This window comes from Aphis gossypii, chromosome 1 (genome assembly GCF_020184175.1).
Source record: "Aphis gossypii isolate Hap1 chromosome 1, ASM2018417v2, whole genome shotgun sequence".
NCBI classification, from domain to species: Eukaryota; Metazoa; Arthropoda; class Insecta; order Hemiptera; family Aphididae; genus Aphis; species Aphis gossypii.
This window is the reverse complement of record NC_065530.1, coordinates 38,927,764-38,950,410: the sequence shown is the minus strand read 5'-3', so window position 1 is coordinate 38,950,410 and position 22,647 is coordinate 38,927,764.

Sequence of the window (22,647 nt, the reverse complement as noted above, 5' to 3'; positions counted from 1 at the left end):
ATAGGTATTAGGTATATTAAATTGAAGTTATGCCAATGCTATTATAATATAACTGTGTGAAAACGTAGTTGGACTTATTTGGTAAAACTTAATTAAAATACCATCACCATTATGCGGATGTTAATCTAGCCGGAGCTTATGAGCTTACGACGCACAAATATTTAACTTATTTAAAATAACAAAGTAATTTGAAAATTTCCATTCTAAACTTTAGAATAAAAAAATCGCACGTGTTGTGATAATAATATAGCAAAATTGTATTTGTATTCATCCAACTGTTATGAATGTTAATTAATATGGAGTGTGTGTGTGAAAACAAATATTGCGTAGAAAAAATGAAAGTGAATAGAGTTTATACATTTTGAACATTTTGTTTATTCGAGACTTATTTTAATGTGTGTTACACAAGAAATAAAACAATAAATGTTGTTAAAAATCAAAATTGTGTTGACAATAATTTAACTTTTTAAAATTGTTTCTAGAATAAATAAAATGAAAACGCTTATTATACATTTTAACTATTCAAGTATATAATTAAGGATGCTTGTAATTTAATTAATAAGTAACAGTATGACAAGCAAATTTTGTGTTTTCAATTTATTCAAATGACTGGTATATGATTATGATATAAATATTTTAAAGCTCATTAACCTTGAACAATCAAGATTTTTTCTAAACCTTGGAACTACAATAACTATATAATGCTATATAGGTATATAGGTACCTACTTATTATATATTGAAGCAACTTGAAACTATGTTTTTTTACGACCAAACACGTACTTACAATATAACATCTCCACTTGAGAAATGAGTGGTGTGATTTCATTTCTTTTCATAATATTATAAATTATAATTGACATATTAAACGGATTCCAATGTAATTTATGTACAAAATCATTATAAAACATCCATGATCTATACCTACTATAAATTCTATAGAACATTTTAGGCGCAAACAGTGGAATTCTTTTTTATTCAACTGAATATAGTTTCTTGTTATATTGAAATATTGATAACCATGTTTAATATACTCTATGCATACGTATATATAGGTACATATACAAAATATTAGGATTGCCACTTTTATTTTACCTAAAAACTGTTTTTAATTAATTTAAATTTCACGTCCTTCTAAAAATGTTTATCACAACACAGGTTGGAAAACATTGTGGGCCAATAGTCACTGTTATGTTCGTTTATCAGCAATATACAGTATGATGAAAATAGATTTTTAAATAAATCTTTTATATTTTTATAATAATTATTGACTTGGTTAAACTGCTTACTTTACAAACGTTTCTAGGAACTTGTAAAGGAACAAAATAAATGTGTTTTAGTGAAATATATGGTTTTTTTTTTTGACGAAATAAATATTGCTGTTGTTTTCTCCAAAACATTTGGAAACCATAGTATATTGCTCTGCGTGCTGCCGTTCAAAGGCGTCGGACCGACAAGTCCATTAATTATAACAACTATCACCATAAAATAAAACGTTTATAATATGTAAATATTATAATATATTTTACGAGCATGATGACAGAGTTGTTTAAACAAATATTACAATCAATTTCTAGCGTTTTTTTTTAACCATTTTTATTAATTTTTAATCAATATTACAAAAACAAAATTGAAATGGATGATTTGATTACACAACAATTATACACATAAAAACATAGTACCTATTGCCCACCTAATATTATCATTTCTTTTCCACGATCGCACTGGGTTTCATTTTTATATGTATAAATTTTATAAAGGTAATAATATCGACCATCATTTTCCTATACGTACTTCCGTCAGAGATAATGTCTATAATGTGGATATTTTCTGACTAGTCTTGATGATGGACTATGCTTGAACAACTATGTATATAATGTTTGACATTCTGGTTGTGCATCGGTAAAGAATACAATATTGAATGTATACCATTGACAATACACATTTGCGTAATAAACGTTATACATTTTTTAAATTTTCTTAAGATAACAAGTTTGAGAAAGAAATACTTTAAATACTCATAATATAATATGTATTGTATACATTCTTATAATATATAGGGTTGTAATAGCACGCTATTGGAAAGTTACACTAACTATTGTAGCAGTGTGCCGACTTCGCGTAACCTAGATTTAAAAATAATTTAACAGTATTATGTACTCATACTGCACACGATAAGAAGACTCGACAATTTTGGAACGAGATAAAGTTAATATACGCCGTGTACTGTAATGTTAATGTATAATTTATTTTATATATATTATATTATTATTTTTGTAATACATTGCACTCATATCATGTGTGACACGCATATTATATACGAGTATAACGCGGAAATGATTGTAATACTAATAATTATAATAATGATGGGAGTATCGGACGAACAAATCGTCGGCAAAATCAGGCGTCGTACGAAATTCGCGAAAATTGCCGGTCAATTAATCTCGAGCCCCTAAACAGCCGAATGAGGGTGAGAGAGCGTATATACGAATTTTATATACATATATTATTACCGCGGCGTATACATGTGCACATCCGCACCTCCCCTTTTCCGCCACCGAACCCATACCCCCCACCACTTTTGCCGACAGACACGACCGTAGCCGCGGCCGGAGGTCATTAATTACACCGAAAGGGTGTGTTCGCACAGCACGGACGACGATCCACCGCCGCCGAGCAGATTCCAGTTGCAGCTATGGTACATTATTACACAGCGCGCGTCCGCGAAAGCTGCCTTTTCCGGAGGTACATACGACGGCGGCACACCGGAAGTGGTTTACACCACATACACACGCACACACACACTGCACTGTATAGTGTACATGGCATACCCGCACACTTTCGTTATTACACGGCCGGCCGGTTCGTCCGGTACAAAAATTATGTTATATAAATATAATATTGTACCTATATAACGCCATTTTTTCCGTTTTCGTTTTGGTTTGTTTTAATATCGCCGTATTTTTTGATATGTTAGCGTTAAACGTGAATGTGCGGAGACGTTAACCATATCTTTTTATATACCACCCCAGCCGGCCTATACTTCCGACCCGAATCGAGATCGAGTGCCTCGGGCCAAAGAGTCTATTTTTTTTTTTTAGTCCCTTGTGTATTTCACCGTGAAATTGTGTGATACCGAATAAAATATCATATCATATGGGTATTGTCCGTGCACATTTTTTATACGGTACTTATTTAATAATAAACAATATAATCGCCAGTGGCGTATACTCTTGCGATATTTTATGATGATAAGCCGTTTAGTTATATAGGAATAGTTTCAATAAGCCCCTATAAAATATAATTTATTCATGATAATTGCAATTTTAAGTCACGCGACATCCAATAGTTAAATAATTTATATAGTTCTACTTTTCAAGTGCTATTTAATATAACTTATAAGTTATAACTAATAACTGTATGAGTATAAAACAGATTTTGAAATTATGTGATATTATATACTTCCCTGTGTATAAAGATTTTTATTTTTATAACTGCCGTAAATAGTTATGACACCAAATATTCAAATAAATAAAAGTACGTTTTTATCACCAATATTTTATTTTATTTATTATTATTTCTATGTAATTTAAAGAAAAACAAAGGGAAATAATTAATTTCCTAGTGATAGCGAGGAGTGGAAACCTCCTACACTTTATCCATCCCCATAAATATGCAAATACGCCCCTGCATAACCATAAAGATGACTCGAAAATTTCGCGCACGTGTCTGCAAATTAATATTATATTGGAGTATAATATCAACAGAATCGACAACAGGAAATGTATAGGTACCTACCTAGTTTACATAGTTTACTTTTCGTTGCCACGTGCGTGAACGCTGTCTACTTAAGTTGACCCAATATACTTTTAATTTGATGATCAATGAAAAATAAACTTATTTAAAGACAATTCGCTAAAAAAAAATAATATTATTCTAATGAATAAAAAAAATAATTTTAGGCGAGACTCAAGCCCCCAAATTCAAAAGTCTAGTCACTAGACTCTAGTGATACTAATGGAGTATTGTACCTAGATATAAAAATCATATACCTACCTAACACTATATCAAGTATAATATCATGATTATATTATAGCATTTTACAATCATAGTATATGGACTCGGCATAACAACTAATGGTGATTAGATCGTTGTACGGCTTAAATTGTCTATATCATACTATATATATATTATGTACATAATATATGTAAATTGTAAATATATATGCAATATCTGTTTTGTAATGAAATAACTATATTTTTTTTTTATGAACAAATAATAAATTATATATTTTATAAACTTATCCTAAATCATTTCAAAAAATGTATTTTATAAAATAAAAAGAGTTCATAGGGATTTGCAGATTACCCACAAACCTCCCCAAGTATATGCCCCTGATAGATCTGGTTATATTATAAATTATAATTTATAATAAATTTATGTATAGCTGCTGTAGAAGGCACATTGAGCACGTAACAAACGTGTGGTAATCAATCACCCTTAAGGTCTTTTCGTCTTGGGTCGAATCGGTGTCTATTATTGGTTCTGTACGTATACTTCTCTCCCACGCAATAACAGACGGTGCAAATCCCGCAGAATATGACGATTTAAGTTTAGAGGCCCTTTACAGTCGTGGGGACATGATAATATGCGATTTACCAACAACGAATATAATATATACTTAAATAATGCAGTCGTTATGATTTTTTTAGAGTCCGTGGCTCGTGCTCTCTCCTAACTGCACCCCACATAATAATATATTATGTATCTGCTATAGTCTTTTGTCATCTATGTGCTTATGTAGAATATGTATTATGGTGCCGAAGTATGGCGTATGTAAATCATGTATATAAATTTATTATAAAATGTATATATGACATTTTGATGTTCTTCTTTAAAAACAAATTACATTTTTATTCATAATGCAGTACAATAATCATCATTGTATATCGAGAAAAATACTCGACATCGTATTGTCATATTTTTATTTTTGTATAGTAGGTATCATTTTACTCGTAATATTACAACAGTTGCAATTTGTATATTTACGTCGTATAATCACTAATCAAGATTGTGATCTTATTGGAATTTAGAATCATATCATTTATAAGTACCTACCGTAACTATTTATTATAGTTGCACGCACGTTCGTGGCCTAATAAATCGACATTATAGGTACGCTACATTGCAGGATTTTGTATCCCGATTTTGGAAAGAGTGATAATTATAGTCATGGATTAGCAGGTACCGCCATAATCATAATATAGTTTTTAATTATATTTTTTTAAGTTAGTGAAACATGTGCAGTTAGTGCAGATAGCGCGATACTATTTTACCATCATGTAGTAAAATATTTCATTGTAAATTATAATAAGTAGTAACTAAAACCATAAGTTTTACTTTTGTTGACTGTTGTACTTCTCATGATAATAATTACACTAAGACAGATAATTACCAATGATAATATATTAGTTTTCACATCATGTATAGGTAATTATTTCTTAGTGCTTAGAAACATATAGCCAATACAGGCCAACAAGTTGTCCAAATCATCTAAATCGTCGAGTTCGGTTGTGTACAGACTACAGAGATATCTGCAAAATCAACAAGAGCATAACGATTGAGTACGCTTAATTTTAATGTGCGATACTACTCAGTCTATTTACCTGTTTGCGGTGTGTAAACTTAGTCAAATGCACTGCATATTTCAAGTGCTTCTGGTTATCCTTATCCAATGTTTGGTAGTTTTTCAAGAATTCTATGAGTTGTGTTGCAAACAAAACAATGAATATTAAGTTTATTATGGTACGCAGAATATGTAAGTAGCAAAAAATGATCATAAGAAATGAAATCTGCATATATTTAAGATAAGTAAAAAATAATTGGTTACAAATAAATGTGTTTGAACACGATAAATCTTGGAAACTCTTGATGATTGGATCGATTTCTACAAAAATTATATTGATGGATTCTTTGAAACTCCGATGTTGTTCTAAGTTTATTCTTTTAACCCCGATAGGTTAGGTTATGGTGGTCTTAAATAGAAAAAAAACATAATTAACTTAAAAACTCATACAACATTCAACCGATTTTGATGAAAGGTTTAGAGATTCTTATTAAAGATATCAGTAAAGTTATGATAGTAGTTCGAATCTTATTCAAAAACATACCACAGGTGGATTGCCCAACTTGATCGAATTAGTTTATAAATCGAGGTACACTGGTATCGATTTGTCCGTGAACTGAACCATTGAGATACGACGACTAAACTTGAGTTAAGAACTCTCAATCCTCATGTAGCACCATATTTATGATTGTTCATTTTTCACCCCATGTTACAATGTATAGGTACCTATAAGAATAATAAATATTACAATTTGATTTATATTTTAGTTGCTTTTTAATTGCGCGTGCTTATAGATTACCAAATTCAATAAATTTCACATAATATGTAGTAAACCCAAGATACAGTTAGTTAATGCATCATGCATGATTAGAATACTTTACTTTTATTTTATGGATTATGTACGTGTTAAAATCGATATTAAAGGTTGGACGTGTTATTTCCACCACAGAGCACAAGTTGCACCAGTCAGCGGAATCTTCGACATTGGAATAACTTAATATTACAATAGTAGGCTAAAAAACATTTTATTATTAATAACGTGTTCGGTTCCGTCACTACTAGAAGTCATAAAAATAGGAATAGAGTTCTTATAGGATATTTAAGAAAGAAGTGCAGCATTAGACTAGTTATTAACCTATTTGTAAATGGCTATAAAAAACATTGTGACAATAAATTGTTGATATATTTTGTAATTTGGAAATGAACAAAACTTTTAAGCATTTTACCTATTAATACATGTTGTATTGTTATTTCTAAAAAAATAACTATAAGTAGATTAAAAATAGTATTTAGAAAATTATACCACACACAGGAGTGAATTTCGGTGAAAATGTCATGTATCAACGAATATTCGATTTTGAATACAATAAAAAACAAAATCGGTTTTGTCAAAACTAGTCAACAATATCCGTTCTTCGTTCAGTTTTAAAAAGTATTAGGAATGTTAAAGTTTTTACCTCTCATCAAAGATATCAACTCAATCCGATTTTCTATCCACAACCATCCCCAGAGTTAAGAATTAAAGCATTTCAACGATACTATTCATCGAGTACACAATATAGTACAAAGACAAAATAAAGATTAAATAAAACACATCATTATAAAATCAATACATTCATTGCTCCGATTAAAATCTAAAAACAAAATGTAACGGTCGAAATCATCGTCACAGTGTGTTTTAAATACCGGTGTTTATTGTACTGATTAATAATAGGTAGTTAACGACAAGAAATTATTGGGACTTTATAATTATTTGACTTCAAATGTTTAAACCGAAAGTGTTTTCCGTTTAAATGCCACGCACTTTACACATTATACAATATTATTATTATCATCGTGCGGTCTCATTGTTGACGTACCATTATCTAAATGCATATTGTTCACAACAGTAAAATAGTCCTAATAATGGTTGGCCTATATAATATTTAATCATAATGATTCACTTCGTATACATACCGTCCGCGATCCTTATCGATTTTAATCACCATAATGGGCTATACTTACTATACAATAACACCCACACTCACACCGACACTGCAGTACAGATTTATTGCCGTTTGAATAACAAACGCTACTGTTTCTACAGCCAGTAACACTTTGTGTAAATCTATTATCAAAGTTAGTGATTTCATAACTAATTGTGTATAGGTATTACTTTCATAAGTACATTTAAAGTGGACTGTACAGCAGACAGTATTGTGTACAATATTTTTTTTTTCACAAATACTGTCCTCCCCCTACTTCGCCATTTTTTTTTCACTTTTTAATCGTCAGAAGTAATAATAATCAAACTGTGTCAGTTACGTAAACATTTCTACATTTTTGTTGTTATTATATTATTACCGTTAATATTATGACTCTACGCGCGTGCTTAATGACTCGTTATTCGCGATATAATTGCAGTATCCGAATAAAGTTCAATAACGAGCCGATTTAACGCTATCTAACCTTCACGAGCGTATATAAAATGTTTATTACCGTGCTATAGCCATCACATTATTGACATTATTATTAGGTATTTTGATTTATCAATAATTATAAATTATTATAATATTATTCATTTTATTCAAACAGTGCCGATAATTCGCGGTGAGCGAGTTAATCATCCGTTATTCCAACATTCAGCGCGAACTATGCGCATAATACCATTTCGTGTATTTCGTATATCTTTTTTAGATGCTCTGTAGGTCCGTTAAAAAGTATTTGTCGACAATATAAAATGTTCAGTGTAAAGCGATGTTCGTAAGACAACATGGATGGACGTCCATCTAAAAACAAAAATTGAAAAGTATAGGTACAAGAAAATCATTGAGTACATCATATTATATTATAATTTATAACTATATAAATACACACAACACTAGATCCGTAACTAAGGTTTGACGAGACTAGCCCGGACCAGGGGCGCAAAAATCAAAATGAAAAATGCCTTATGTTATTATTAACATTAATAATATACGTATTTTATTTAGAATCTGCGCAAAATAGTTATACCATGTATTAATATACCTAGGTATATCAGAAATATAGTGAAATTCTAAACTATTCAAGGTAGATTATTATTCAGCGTAATACACAATATAAGTATAAATTTAATATACAAATATTACAAAATACTTACGATATAAAATATATGAAGTTATAATATTACACCAAGTGATGATAATAGTTTTGAAAATTTATTTGCATTATGATTATTAAAAATATAAAATACAAGTTAAAGTTGAAAATACGATTCAAAATTCAACTCTCGTTTATATAATATTTATATTTATTAGTAGATATACCTACTAAAGAATACTTCGATATTTTATCATTTATTTTTAAAAATTTCATGAAAGAAAGTTCTAAAAGAAATCCAATGGTGAGCTGTTAATTACAATTACAACCTATGTAAGTACACACAATGTAATTCAATTAATTATATCAATAAAAGTTATAATTTAAGGTTTAATAAAAATATGGTGTACAACAATGAAAATATCAAGTAGGTATTTAAAAAGTTGCCATTACCATTTATTGGCTTTTATTTTTTATCGATCAAATTTGAGTATATAAATAATGTAACTGATGGTCCTCGTTATGGATCTACGATTACACAATCACATAATATTATTATGACATAATGTCTAGTATATAATCTAAGTAAACATGTATAAATAGTATAAATTACAAGTGTGATATATATAGTATAATGTCTATAGACTGCTCCGATTGAGATCCTATTCGATCAAACGTGTGTCTCTACCTACTCTCTATAAATCAAAGTCCTCGTTTATCTCAAAAATAATTAATTCGCCCGCCGGTGACAAAACGCAGTAATCCTATAAAATGTTTCATGGAAAATACAAAACCTTTCTAATCCACAAATTTCTGAACTCCCTTATAATATATTATATACAGTTAACTTACAGTTGGTGGTAATTTTTATTTTTTTTCATAAAACATCACATAAACCGATTACAGATTAAATTGCTATTAATGAGTGCGCGCCGTCACTATATGTTATTGTACATTCGCACGGTGTATGATAATAAATAATAATTGTACTTTGTAGTTTTATCGTTTGTATTTCGAAAACTTATCTGCTTATTGCCACAGCATTTTTATTGCAGTATAATATGCTGTTACAGCGGATAATCGATATTTCACATAATGCTATGTTTCATAAAATATACGTACTTCACATTTAAAATAATTTATAAATGAGGTGTTTCTTTTATTGTTAATATTTTACAATACAAGGATTTTCAAACACTTAGGAATATAGTATTTTATAATTTTTCTACAATAATTATCTGTATATTTTGTTCTGGAATTAAAAATAAATTCTTCGAATTTTTAATATATTTTAATAGTATAAAATAGAATTGCCTTGTATATATAGGTGCACTTAGGAATATTTAATAGGGATGAGATCGTTTTCTTACGGCAAAGCTGTGAGAAGCTGAGTCCATTATAGTAAAATCATATTTTAACCGTAAAACATTTCATGGAAACATGTACATAATATGTAAAGTATAAATACACGACAATACGTCATATTATAGGCATACCTTTGAAGATTATTTCAATAAGTATATTAGAGTATTTATTTAAATATTCACACGTATTCGTAATATTATCATTCGCTTTATGGTATATTTTATCATCAATAATATCATGTTTGCCATAACGTGATACGTATGTAAAAAGATAACAATGTTTTTACAATTTGACATATTGTTAATAGAGTTTAGAATTTCTGATGGGGAAATTGTCAATGACAGCGGAGTTACACCCAGACGACATATCTCTTTTAAATACACCACTGGTGGCCGGGGCCCCCTGTCGCCTGTACTCATCGTAATATACTGATAAACTCGTAGTATATTATAAATTTATAACTATTGTTCGTAAATTAAACGCACGGCGTACGACCATATAGTACCAATACAATATAATTAATAAAATCTCGGATAAAATAATGAAATTCATAACGCCTAATGAGTGAAGAAGTGTAAAAACGATCTAAGCAAGCGTTTTTGTACTTTGATTTTAATACTGTCCGACGCATACACGCAGTACAAAAATGTTTGTTTTAACGTTTTTACTAACAAATCATACAGTTGTCTACGCACACGTCATATAATAAACTCGTAGAGTCGTGGTAACCGTCACGTGTTTTTACGATGCGTGTGAACAACTGGGTAAAAACACACTGTGACTTTTAAAAAAAAACACTAATGACTTATTCAGTCTCCCGAGAGTAGAACACGGTAGATTTTGTATTTTTAACTTGGTACATACTACATACCTAAAATATTATGGTGTGTCGGCATCTATAAGCTGGTCTCATCAAAATAACGACTAGACTGATTAACTTGCGGCGCTGAATGAGCCATCAAACTGCAGAAGGCGCGTAGATTTTTTTTTCACTTCTATGAAATAATTTCAGTATCCATTATGAAATGAAACAAATACTATTACGGCATTGAGCACATGTTTGTAATATTACCAATCATAAATAATAAAATTATTATTCATTAGATTAATTTAATTTTTAGTGCGCCATTAAAGTAATTACATTTGTTTAAAATGGAAATCAATTTTCTTTACTCATATAAATAGTGTTATTTTAATAAATAATCTTTTATATTTTCTTATATTCGGTCATTAAGAGTATCATCGGTAAGCATACAATTTCAACATTTTTTTTTGTTATACTTAAATCGTTATATATTATAATATATAGTTATATAATTTGTGATATAAAACTACACTTAACTATGCTAGTTGACAGAACATGGAATTTAAATTGATAATAAAATACTTGTTTATTAAAAAATCAATATCAGATTAATAATTATATTATGATGGTGACATGGTGTACATACCTCTGAATAATAAACTCATAAAAATAATGGTTGTTAATTAATACTATGAATATATAATATATTTTTATCATTATTATAATATTATAGACTCTTGGTCTATTTTAATAAATAGTTAATTATATAAAAAGAAAAATCGTTATTTTTTAACTGTTAATGAGTAATTAATTAATCTATGCCAAAATCCAACAATGTTATCCCTACAGCTGCAGCGTATATAGTGTGTGCGTAATACATTTTCTCGTTTTGTGTTTAAACACATTCAAACACACTAACATAATAATAATAAAAAAAAATAATATTGATAAATGAGTTTGAATCGAAAAAATTAAAATACTCACATATAGATAGGGTATTACAAAATATATACATGAAATCAAAACATATGCTATCGAGAATCGACCACAATAGCGATTCAATATATTTTCATTATTACGTTTTGATCGATACATAATATATACTAATACTATTATGTAGATACACATATTATTCCGAGTTTGTATATTGTGTCATTTTTTTTTTCAGTAGTGTCAAAACTATTTAGCAATAAACAACCCGTCGTATGCGGGTCCCGTCGTAAAGGCTTGCTTTGCACCACCCAGCTAAATTAATTGAATCACAATCGAAGTATATTATATAATATTACAAAAACGGAAAAAGAATATAATGAATACAAAAAATAATAATAATAATAATAATAATAGCAATAATAAAAAAAACGAAGAGTTAAAGAACAAAATGAATTAAATTATTGTGGGGTGGCCGGGAGGGAATTTCTTTTTTCTTCTAAGGTTAACAATGGCTGACTACTCAAAACGCATTAGTTTATGAGAGCGCCCCGGGTCTGGGAACTCGTGACATGATGGCGCGGACGCCAACGAGGGTGAGATCTAGCTGGCACGTTTCTCCCCTTCAATTTCCGTTGAAAGTATCCGGGGCTATATATGTATAAAAAAAAAAAACCCAGAAATCCGGATTTAGACACAAAGGTATGAATGATTCCTTGGGCACCGCCCCCTTCGCCATTATTATTACTATTATATTTTATGCATTCTTGTCGTGGTACGTCTATTTTTCGCTATTATCTATTATTAGTTTGCGTGTACATCAAAATATTATTTGTATACTTAAATATACTTGGAAATTAACATCCGGTTAATAAATATATTCGTCGCAGTATGTAGGTACATTATGGTATATATAGTTGCAGCGGCGGCGGTGCGTTTTGCTTATAGCGTTTAAGTCTTAATAGTGAACTCCGTTATATAATTGAATAATAATATGGTGCGCTAATTGCTGTAGTTTTCAAGTTTGATGATTAATTAGACAGGTATTATATGACTTATGGTTTTATATAACCAACAAATTATTTTTTTGTATACAACTTAGTTTTCACCGCTGGATCAGATGAAAAAAAAATAGTTTTTATATAAAGTTTCTGAGTTTTTTAATTGCACCATCGTTCTAGGGAATTTCATACAAAACCACATTTTATTAAGCACGTATACATTGTTAGTACATAGTAATTATCGTCTATAAAGAATCTAAAATTGTTTAATCAATGTAGTGTCGTAAGCAATATATTTTTAAAACTAGTTTTATTCGTCTAATAAAATTATAATAGCAACAACTTTTTAATATATAATAATACCTATCAAATATAGTTAATAATACGTGGGTTATTTAAATAAGCTAGTTATTAAAGACCTGATAGTTCAATTATTTGATTACTAAATTAAAAGGTTCTATTGAAAAATATATATTTGAAAACATTTCTCAATAGGAACTCGTATTCTGAAGAAATCATATTATGAAAAAATAACAAATGCCTTAATTGTTCAATTTTATAAAATGGCCATGTATTTTTTATTTTAAATTTTAAAAACATAATTAAATATAATGTATACATAACAATGGCGTAGCCAGGGGAGGGGCTGAGGTTAGATTACGTTAATGATATGATTTTTGTTAGTAATTTTATAGTAATAAATTCAGGCCTTATATCTGCCTGTTGACGATTTTTGATCAATCAATAATCACACATCATATGGTTATTGTGCCATTACTACAATATAACAGGAGAACATAATATTTAAAATCATTGTACGTTTAGTAAAAATGTTACCCAAGCTCTATTCCTTCGAGTATAATATATATATTATAAATTAATATCGGTTTTAACGATAAGATCGGCTCCGCGTTTTTATCGACGAATCGTGTGGTACAGGTTGATGAAAAATTGTGGAAACATATAAATCCGTTTGCAAACTTTTAGGGGCAGTGCCGGTGAAAACAGACGTGGAGGGTTAAGTAAAACGTATTACATATTTTACGGGTCACGTATATACGTGTGGGGTGAGTAGCCATTATCGCGGCAACCGAAATCGATGATGGGTAGACCTTTTCACAAAACTCATCGGCGACACGACCGCGGAGTCCACGAGACGAAATCTAACTATTGGAGTTAGAAAATATTAAATAATAATAACATATAATCGTTATTTTATTATTTTACACTTTTTTTTTAGATCGAATTTGTTGTAAGACTCCGAGAAGGTTAGGTTATGTAATTGTATATAATAGGAGGTGTGATCGCTGATGATGTCAAATCGGTTTTTCGTATTCTTTAAATCATTTTCTCATAAATTCTTTATATCGTGTACGAATAAGTAGTTATTTATCTTTTTATTTTAATACATCTACGCGTATATCTACCGATAATCATAATACATACACATTTTATAATTAACGATTAGTGATACACGTCTCTACGTCCGTCATATTATAAAATATATTCTGCATTAGTGATTCCAGAAATAATATGATTTGTTATTCATAATTTATAAAATATAATACAAGTACTTAAATACGTGATTATTCTTGTATAATTTATCGGAGAAGATAAATTTAAAAAAATGTAGGTATATGTATTTCAAGAGTATATTTAAAAATGATTTTACGAGCTTAGCTCATGTTGGTATACACAACAGTTCTTCTTCTTATTGTTATTACATTAAAATTGAATTATGCTGATCTATAAATATTATTGTATTGTAGTGATCCGTCGTTTATTAAAAATGATCGATAATTTTTATTTTCCAGTGGAACTATACTCGCGTTGACCTTTATCAATAATAATTATGATCAGTAAAACATTATATAATTATGTTATTAAGAAAGTTCAAAGATGAACGTACCTTTAATTAGTACCTACTACAATCAGGGCATTCAGGACTGGATTAGTATGGGTATAAAAGGAACTTCACCTCCAAGGGGTTATATTTCTTTTGATGTAAAATAAATCTGTGTAGCACTGAATAAAATAATATATTATTTTAGTATTTACTATTTAGTATAGACTCGAGCTGTGGTTATGACGATTACACACGGTACATGAATAATAATATAAAACGGTTATAAATATTAGTAACGAGTAACGACTTTTGTAGTGACGTTACTTGCGGTATTGTCTTATCAGTTGTTTTTTGTCTCCTTGATAAGGATACCAATTAATATATTGCACCAGGATGAGCAGGACGAATTTGAACAATATAATCCTTCATTTAACTCTGGCTGAATACATAATATCAACATAAAAATTTCACGGTATAGTGGCTGAGTAAAAACGGTTTCCGACTAACGATGGGTTTGGTTTAATATTGAGATATGTTTTGAGCAAATCATATAAAACCGATGTGGACAACTGCACATGTCGTGTAAAACGTATTAAGACCCATTGTTATTACAACAATATGGTATACAAATTCGAATTGCCGTTTTTGGTAATGTGTGCACACAAACATATTATACCTATACCCACTACAAACGACGCGTGGGATTTGATTTGAATAATTCAATGTGTTGCATCGAGTGTGTCGCGGTTATAACTACGTAAAATAGGTATCTACTCCGGTACGGCGTTTATCACGGGCGAGAAAATTGTTACACCAAACCTATTATATATTTTCATCGAACCCGACATTTACATTAAACACATCATATCATAATTAATTAACTAGAGGATTAAGAGGTACCTCACGAACCACAGTTTAAATGTTGACATTTAAAGAGAACTAACATACAAACTAATATTTTACAGCCGGTCGTGAACTCGTAGATAGGTAATAGTAATAGATGCTAGTTTAATGAATATGAGTTATATGTTAACTTATATATTTTAATAAGACGATTTTTTTAAATGTAAGCACTATTTTTTTTTTTACACGATTCAAAATAATTTTATATTTTTTACTACGATTCATCATTATATTTAATGTTTATTAATATTTTAAACGACAGAGTATACATTTTTAATTTTATGATTTCATATTTCAAAGCGGTATGTTTTTCTGAAGATTTTAGTGTATACAAATCGAACTTCAAAAGATTGGTTAATTGTAATAGTTGAGTAATTAATTAGTTATAAGTATTTAATGTTTTGATGATCGGAGTGAAGACAGTGAAGTGGCACATCGATATCGCGCAAAACGATGGTCTAATACTACGCAATCCACTCGTTTAAACTTTAAATATCGTAATAAATTGTGAATAGCACAGCATGTTCGTGAATTGTTTTAAACTCGGAAATTATGTATCTCCAGTAGCAAAGGTATCGTCGTAATCACTTTTAACTACGGAAACGCTGTGTCAAGCGTATAATATTATATTATTATAGTTGATTTTCAAATATTGTAAATAAAACTTAATTTATTTGATTCAAACTCATTTTTTTATCTTTATTTATACTAATTAAAAGTAATAAATTGATTTTTTTTTAAACTTAAGGTAATAATTTTCTGATTTTAGTTATAGTTTGTATTGATATTATTAAACATTTTAATTAGGTTCAATTCAATACTTTAATAGGTATAACTATAATAACGTACATATATTATTATTATTTTAGAACATTTATAATTCGATTGTCGAATTAAAAGTTGGAAGGTATGTTGAGATATCTTTGGTGTTTATCAATACTGTTTTGTTTCTGTTAAATTTAAACACACACTATTATGTACTTATTATAAAAATAACAATACCTATGTATTTTTACTAATAACATATTAATGTATTATAGTTGGTGGTATTATTATGAATAATTATACATATATTATGTATAATAACATATTATAGAACTTGAAAAGTAGTTTTAACGTTACTGTACCTATATGCGAGAGTGGTGCAGTGTGTTGGTATTATTTATATGATGCGTATATAATCAATTTTTTAATTCAACGGTCTTCACAATATAATAATAATAATAATTTATTCGTCGCATTACTCATCGCGGATGACTGGTCGCCAATGGGTTTTCGTGTTAGGGTGTCGAAGAGATAATTCAGCAACGGGTGCAGCGTCGAAGCGGGAAACGTATAAATATATATATATAATATTATATACATGCGTGCACTTGGCAATCTAAAAACCAATTGCTCCCCGTGCTCAACAATTATTATTAATTATTTGATTTGAGAGTTTTGCTTTCTACTACAACGTCGAAAATGAAAAGAAACTATATATATATATATCGATCCCTCCCTCCCCCGTCACTCATTCACTCTAGTCCTAACCGACTGTTGTAATGGAATATCATCATTATTACGACGTAAAGTTTATTATATATATATCTGTAAGTTTACTTTGCCTCAGATATCAAACGTTCGGTTTTTACTTTTATTATATCTGTATATAATAATCATGTCGACGGCGGTCAAAAACAGTCAATACGAAAATCGAATCTCGAACCGACCCTGTCTCTCCGTATGCGGCAATCCAGCAACACGCTTTGCCATAATGTCGTGTACGGCCACCACGGTGAATACGATGATGTGATTTTATAAACCAATGACGTTTCCACGATAATCCGCAAATTGTTTTTTTTTTGTTGTATAAACTATAAATAGGATTGTCCTATAAAATGTATACATTCATAAAATAAATACATTCTCTAAAACGTTTATACAGACTTGATTAACAAAACCAATTTATCAATTAGCTTTCCTGTACCTACCTACTAACGCCATCATGTAAATAAATTATTGTTTATACACAATTCGTAAAATGTTTTGTTTTTAAAATATTATTACGGTTATGAAAATATATTTTATTGCAATTATGATTTTCCACGAGCCATATCGTGTATTCACTATAGCAGCCTATGTCCACTATTAACCCAATAACCCCACACATTGTAAAATCTTTGTACATTTTTCCATAAAACTACGTGTGTTCGTTTTTATCGATTATCTGATGACTGATATCATATTCAATGGGATCTATACTCCGTTGGACATATATTAATATTCTACAAAAAAGGATAATAAATATTTTGCAAAGGACAACTGCACTAGTTGTTGCATAGTATATATTAAGTATTAACACTTGAAAAATAATAAAAAACCTTCGTTTTAATTTATGACGCGTATAAATCTACAATCATCCTTTTTGATTTAACCATCGAATTAATAAAGTTTATAACTTCACAACGGTAAAATTTATAGCGGTTCAAGTATTTTGTAAATTTGTAATGAATGAACTAAAATCTAATTTGTAAAACTATTTACAGTTTTCAAAAATTATAATTCAACAAATCTCCATAACGTCATTAACGATGGTAAACACTGATGGAAGATTTGGAACCGTAATCCCTCTTGCAAGCTCCCTAAAAAAAATTCTGTAGCTATAATATTATTTACCTATAATACATGCAAGAAAAAACTAGATTGATTTTTATAAACAAATAACATTTTTATATTTCTTTTAAATTTTTAACTGTATTTATTATGTAATTTACAATAGTTTTGACATTTTGATGTTGATAATTTTTTTTAGACTATAGTAATTTTTAGACTAAAACTTAACCTTAGTTAACGGAAAATTACTATTAAAATCTATCCCATGATATATTTGTGTAGATCGTTGATAAAAATAATGATTATATACTAATTAAATCTTATACTCACTCTAACACCCTAACCGCCGCCTCGCCCGTTTTCTCTCAACTGACCGGTAATCAAATTATTACCGAGTGAATAAACATGATTGTATTTAGAAGTACGGTTGTTAATCTCAATATATGATTAAGTTGTAAATTGCTTACTATTTCCATAGCATATGTAATATGACGTATTAATTATAATGTAACAATTAGCCAGTATTGCTTACGTACATGTGTACGTCTCTAACCGCAGTACGCAACTGCATAAATACTTGTCGAAATCCAATATTTTGTCCATAAATGTAGGTAATATTAGATATCCTTAAAGCATATTGTGTATTCATATTTTATTATAGTCATTAACTAATTCAGGTTTAATGTGTGTACGTTATTGTAATACGATTGTGATAAATTATTTTATTACAATATTTCTTTAGTAAGAAAGGATAACGATAATATTTACTATGCATAATATACCATGGCAAGTGACCGTTGGTTATATTATTTTGGAATGTTATAATCGAGTACGCCGAGTGAAAATATTAAACTTTTAAGTACGTATTATTTCTTTTCGTTTCTGACTTACATAATAAGTTCGTATATTTTCTAAATTCTAACCCCCGTCGCATGAAAACATAGTTCCGAATAATATATCTAGTATAAATGGTCGAACGGTCGTTGTTATATAATAATTGCATTCTTGGAAAGAAACTTTATATCGAATCATTAAGTTAAAAATAGTACATGTACGTTGAAAAATAACATTTACGTTAGTTTATTTTAGTTGATTCCTTGGAAGCATATTTTAGTCGGCACAATATCGCTTGCAAAAAAAAAAAAAAAACAGTATTATATACGATTCATTAGTTTTAAATGTTTGAATAATTCCGATTATAATAAAAATATTTCATTTTGAACATGACAGTTTAGATATTATATCTAAATAAATCATTTCCATAGATAAATCAATTTTAAACATAGATAGACTATGAAAATACTATGAAATATAGGTACTCAATAGTCACTAGTCAGTACTCAATGGTATAATCATGTATATAAATATATATATATATATTTTTTTTAATGGCGGAGCGTAAAAATCTTTTATATACAAAATATAAATTATTTTATCAGTTAGCTAAAATGTTTGTTATCATACATTTGAGTGTAATACACATCGATCAAAAAGTTTAATTATTTTTCCTTTAGAAACCTGTAAATATATTGTATAAGATTGTTACCAGATGATGTGTAATATAGTAATACCCTATTACCACCATCGCAGTTATGTCAAGGTTGGTGTTCACAGAATAATAAGAATCCGATTGCCGATTTCTGAATATCTGACCACATTTTTTTAGCCACTATTGATTGAAAATTAAAAATATAATAATATCGTGTGTACAATTACGATCGGTTTGAATATTAGACTGTAGTAGTTGCAGAAATGAAACGAATAATAACAAGTTAATCCGACAAAATCCTCGATTAAAAATCTGCACTATTGATGCAGATACCGTTTGTCTAATTACTATCAATATTATTAAAGCCAATTAAAATATTAAATAAAAAAAACCGTTTTATACCACTGTACATAATATTATTAATGTTAGATTAGTAGTAACTAGTAGTAAGATAACACTTTTACACTTCAACATCGGTACCATATTTTGTTGTACACGCTAGTGCCGATTAAAATTAATTGAGGCCAGAAACATTAGACAACTTAGGACTTGAGTTCAAACTAATAAATTCAAATTAAAGTAGTGTACCTACTAAACAAAGCATACCCAAATTTTCCTAAATTTAAACTAATTAAGAAAAATCATTTTTAATTAAATCTAATACGCCCAATTGTCAATATGATCGTATGCAATATATTATAATTTATAACATGTTATGTCCGAAACACATAACTACTCGCTATGTGATGTCAAGTTTGACCATGAATTTTAGCTATTGACAACATTTTTTACTTCAGTCATCAATAGTTAAAATCCTTAAAATTGTATCCAACTACGTGTGGCTAATAATAAGGTGGTGTGATTATAGTGATTATACATATTGAAATAAAAATATAATTCCTACCTGTCCTACCTATATTTATATATATATGAAATAAAAAATAAGTAGTTATCACTGCGTGTAGAACTATTGTGACACTTTAAATTACATAATATTTATAACCTCCAGTATTTTACACAACCACCAATAAAAAAATATTTTTGAAAACCTTGACCCCCTGACACTGAATAAAAATTTAAATGTTCCTTTAATGGTATTGGATTTTCAGAAACATCTTACATTTAAGAAAAACTGTTCACAAGTATACTTAACTTCATAATTAGCGACGAAACATCCTAAAAAAAAAAAATAATTTAAATGATTAAAAACAAAATGTTGGTACGTTATTTTTTATTTAATTGTTTGTTACCATTTTAATGCTATTTAGTATATTTTATAATTCTACTTCTGTTCCAAAGTTTCCTATTGCATTATTTGGCAGGCACAATGTTGTCAATCCAAAATTAGAATCACATCCAAATGCATATATTATTTAACATTTTCGTTTTTATCTATGTGATTTATATATTTTTATGTTTATACCCTGGATCCGACTGTGTATAAAATAGAAATATAAAAAATAAAAATAGTATTACCTATATTAGTCGGCTAAACATTTATTTTGAATGTTAAATAATTAACAGATTATACCAGTATTCTGAAAAAACAATTTAATGTTTTCTGTATATCAAGAGGAAATAAATATTATGTGAAATATGAGGTCTCTAAATCTTTGAGGTCAACTTCACATGACACACGCAAGTGAAGTATGTCTCCAAAACTGGTAAGACTATAAATCTTAAAGATCATCACTTACTCAGTAGATACTATACCTACCATAGTTTTGTTATTATTAGTTAAAAACATACCGGGTTGGTACGCTGGTGTTTGGAGAAAATATTTGAAGCACGCGGTTACCTATAATGTGAGAAATTATTGTTATTTAACGTGAGGCGTAGGTGAATGATAAATTGGGTATGTGAAAAACACGGTCGAGGTGTAAAAGGATTATAATATACTAATTATGTATATTGTATAGGTATATAATATTATAATAATAGTTTCGAGTCGGACGAAAATGACTACGGACTGTGGTGCCGGTGCGTATTAATTTCCCAGGTTTTCCATAATTATATTACAGTGGCCGCGGTGCCACAATGGTTGTAGTAGGCGGAGGAGTGGTAGTCGGGCGGCATATTTGACATAATGCATATTTCCCGAGGAGCCGATGCCAACAACGGATGAGTCCTTTTAAGCTCGAAATCCTATTGTCTGCAGCCGAGAATGCAAATCAAAACGGAAATAAAATCGTCTTGAATTTTCCACTCACATTAATCGCCGCTTTGTTCGCGATATTGTTTATTATTATTATTATAATTATTATAATTTATAAGTAGGTATATGGGTTACTGGTCGTCATACGTAAGATTGTTATTTTTTAGTAAAAACGGCAAATCAATTATTTATAAGTTAAACTAATTATTATCAAGTAATATACATTATACATATATGACTTTAAAGTTTAAAATATATTATATTTATAGAAAATAAAACCAAACTAGAATAAAAAAAATCTATATTCTTTTTAATCTATATCATTGGGCGCCAATTTTTTTTTTTTAATAATAAACTCATCCTGTAGTATTACTTCATATTGCACATTGCATTTTCAACCACCCCAGGTAGTTAAGATAATTATAATGTGTCTATTAAATTATTAAAACAAAAAATATTGATTTGAATACCTTACTTTTATTAAAAAATAATCATGATTAAGCAACATTCTATTTAATTATTCTATTTTTTTTTATAAGCAAGACATTAACTCAATGTAGATACAGCTTTCATTTTTTAATCAACAGAATAAAGCCAAGTTAATTGCATTGGACAATTAATCTATTATATTAAGTTATTTAGTCGTTTATAACATTAATACGTGAAAGTCTATGAAAATCGACTCTTTAATAGTTAACTCTCCACCCCTTTTCTGCATATTAGTACAGTTAAGTTCTGCTTCTTAGTTATTAGTACTGTACCTATGTTGTACTCCGGGTACAGGGTACTAATTTTTGATAGTCAGACTATTATGATATCTGTAAAAGTACTGTATTACATTATATTTTTAGGCGAAGGGGAAACAAAATACGA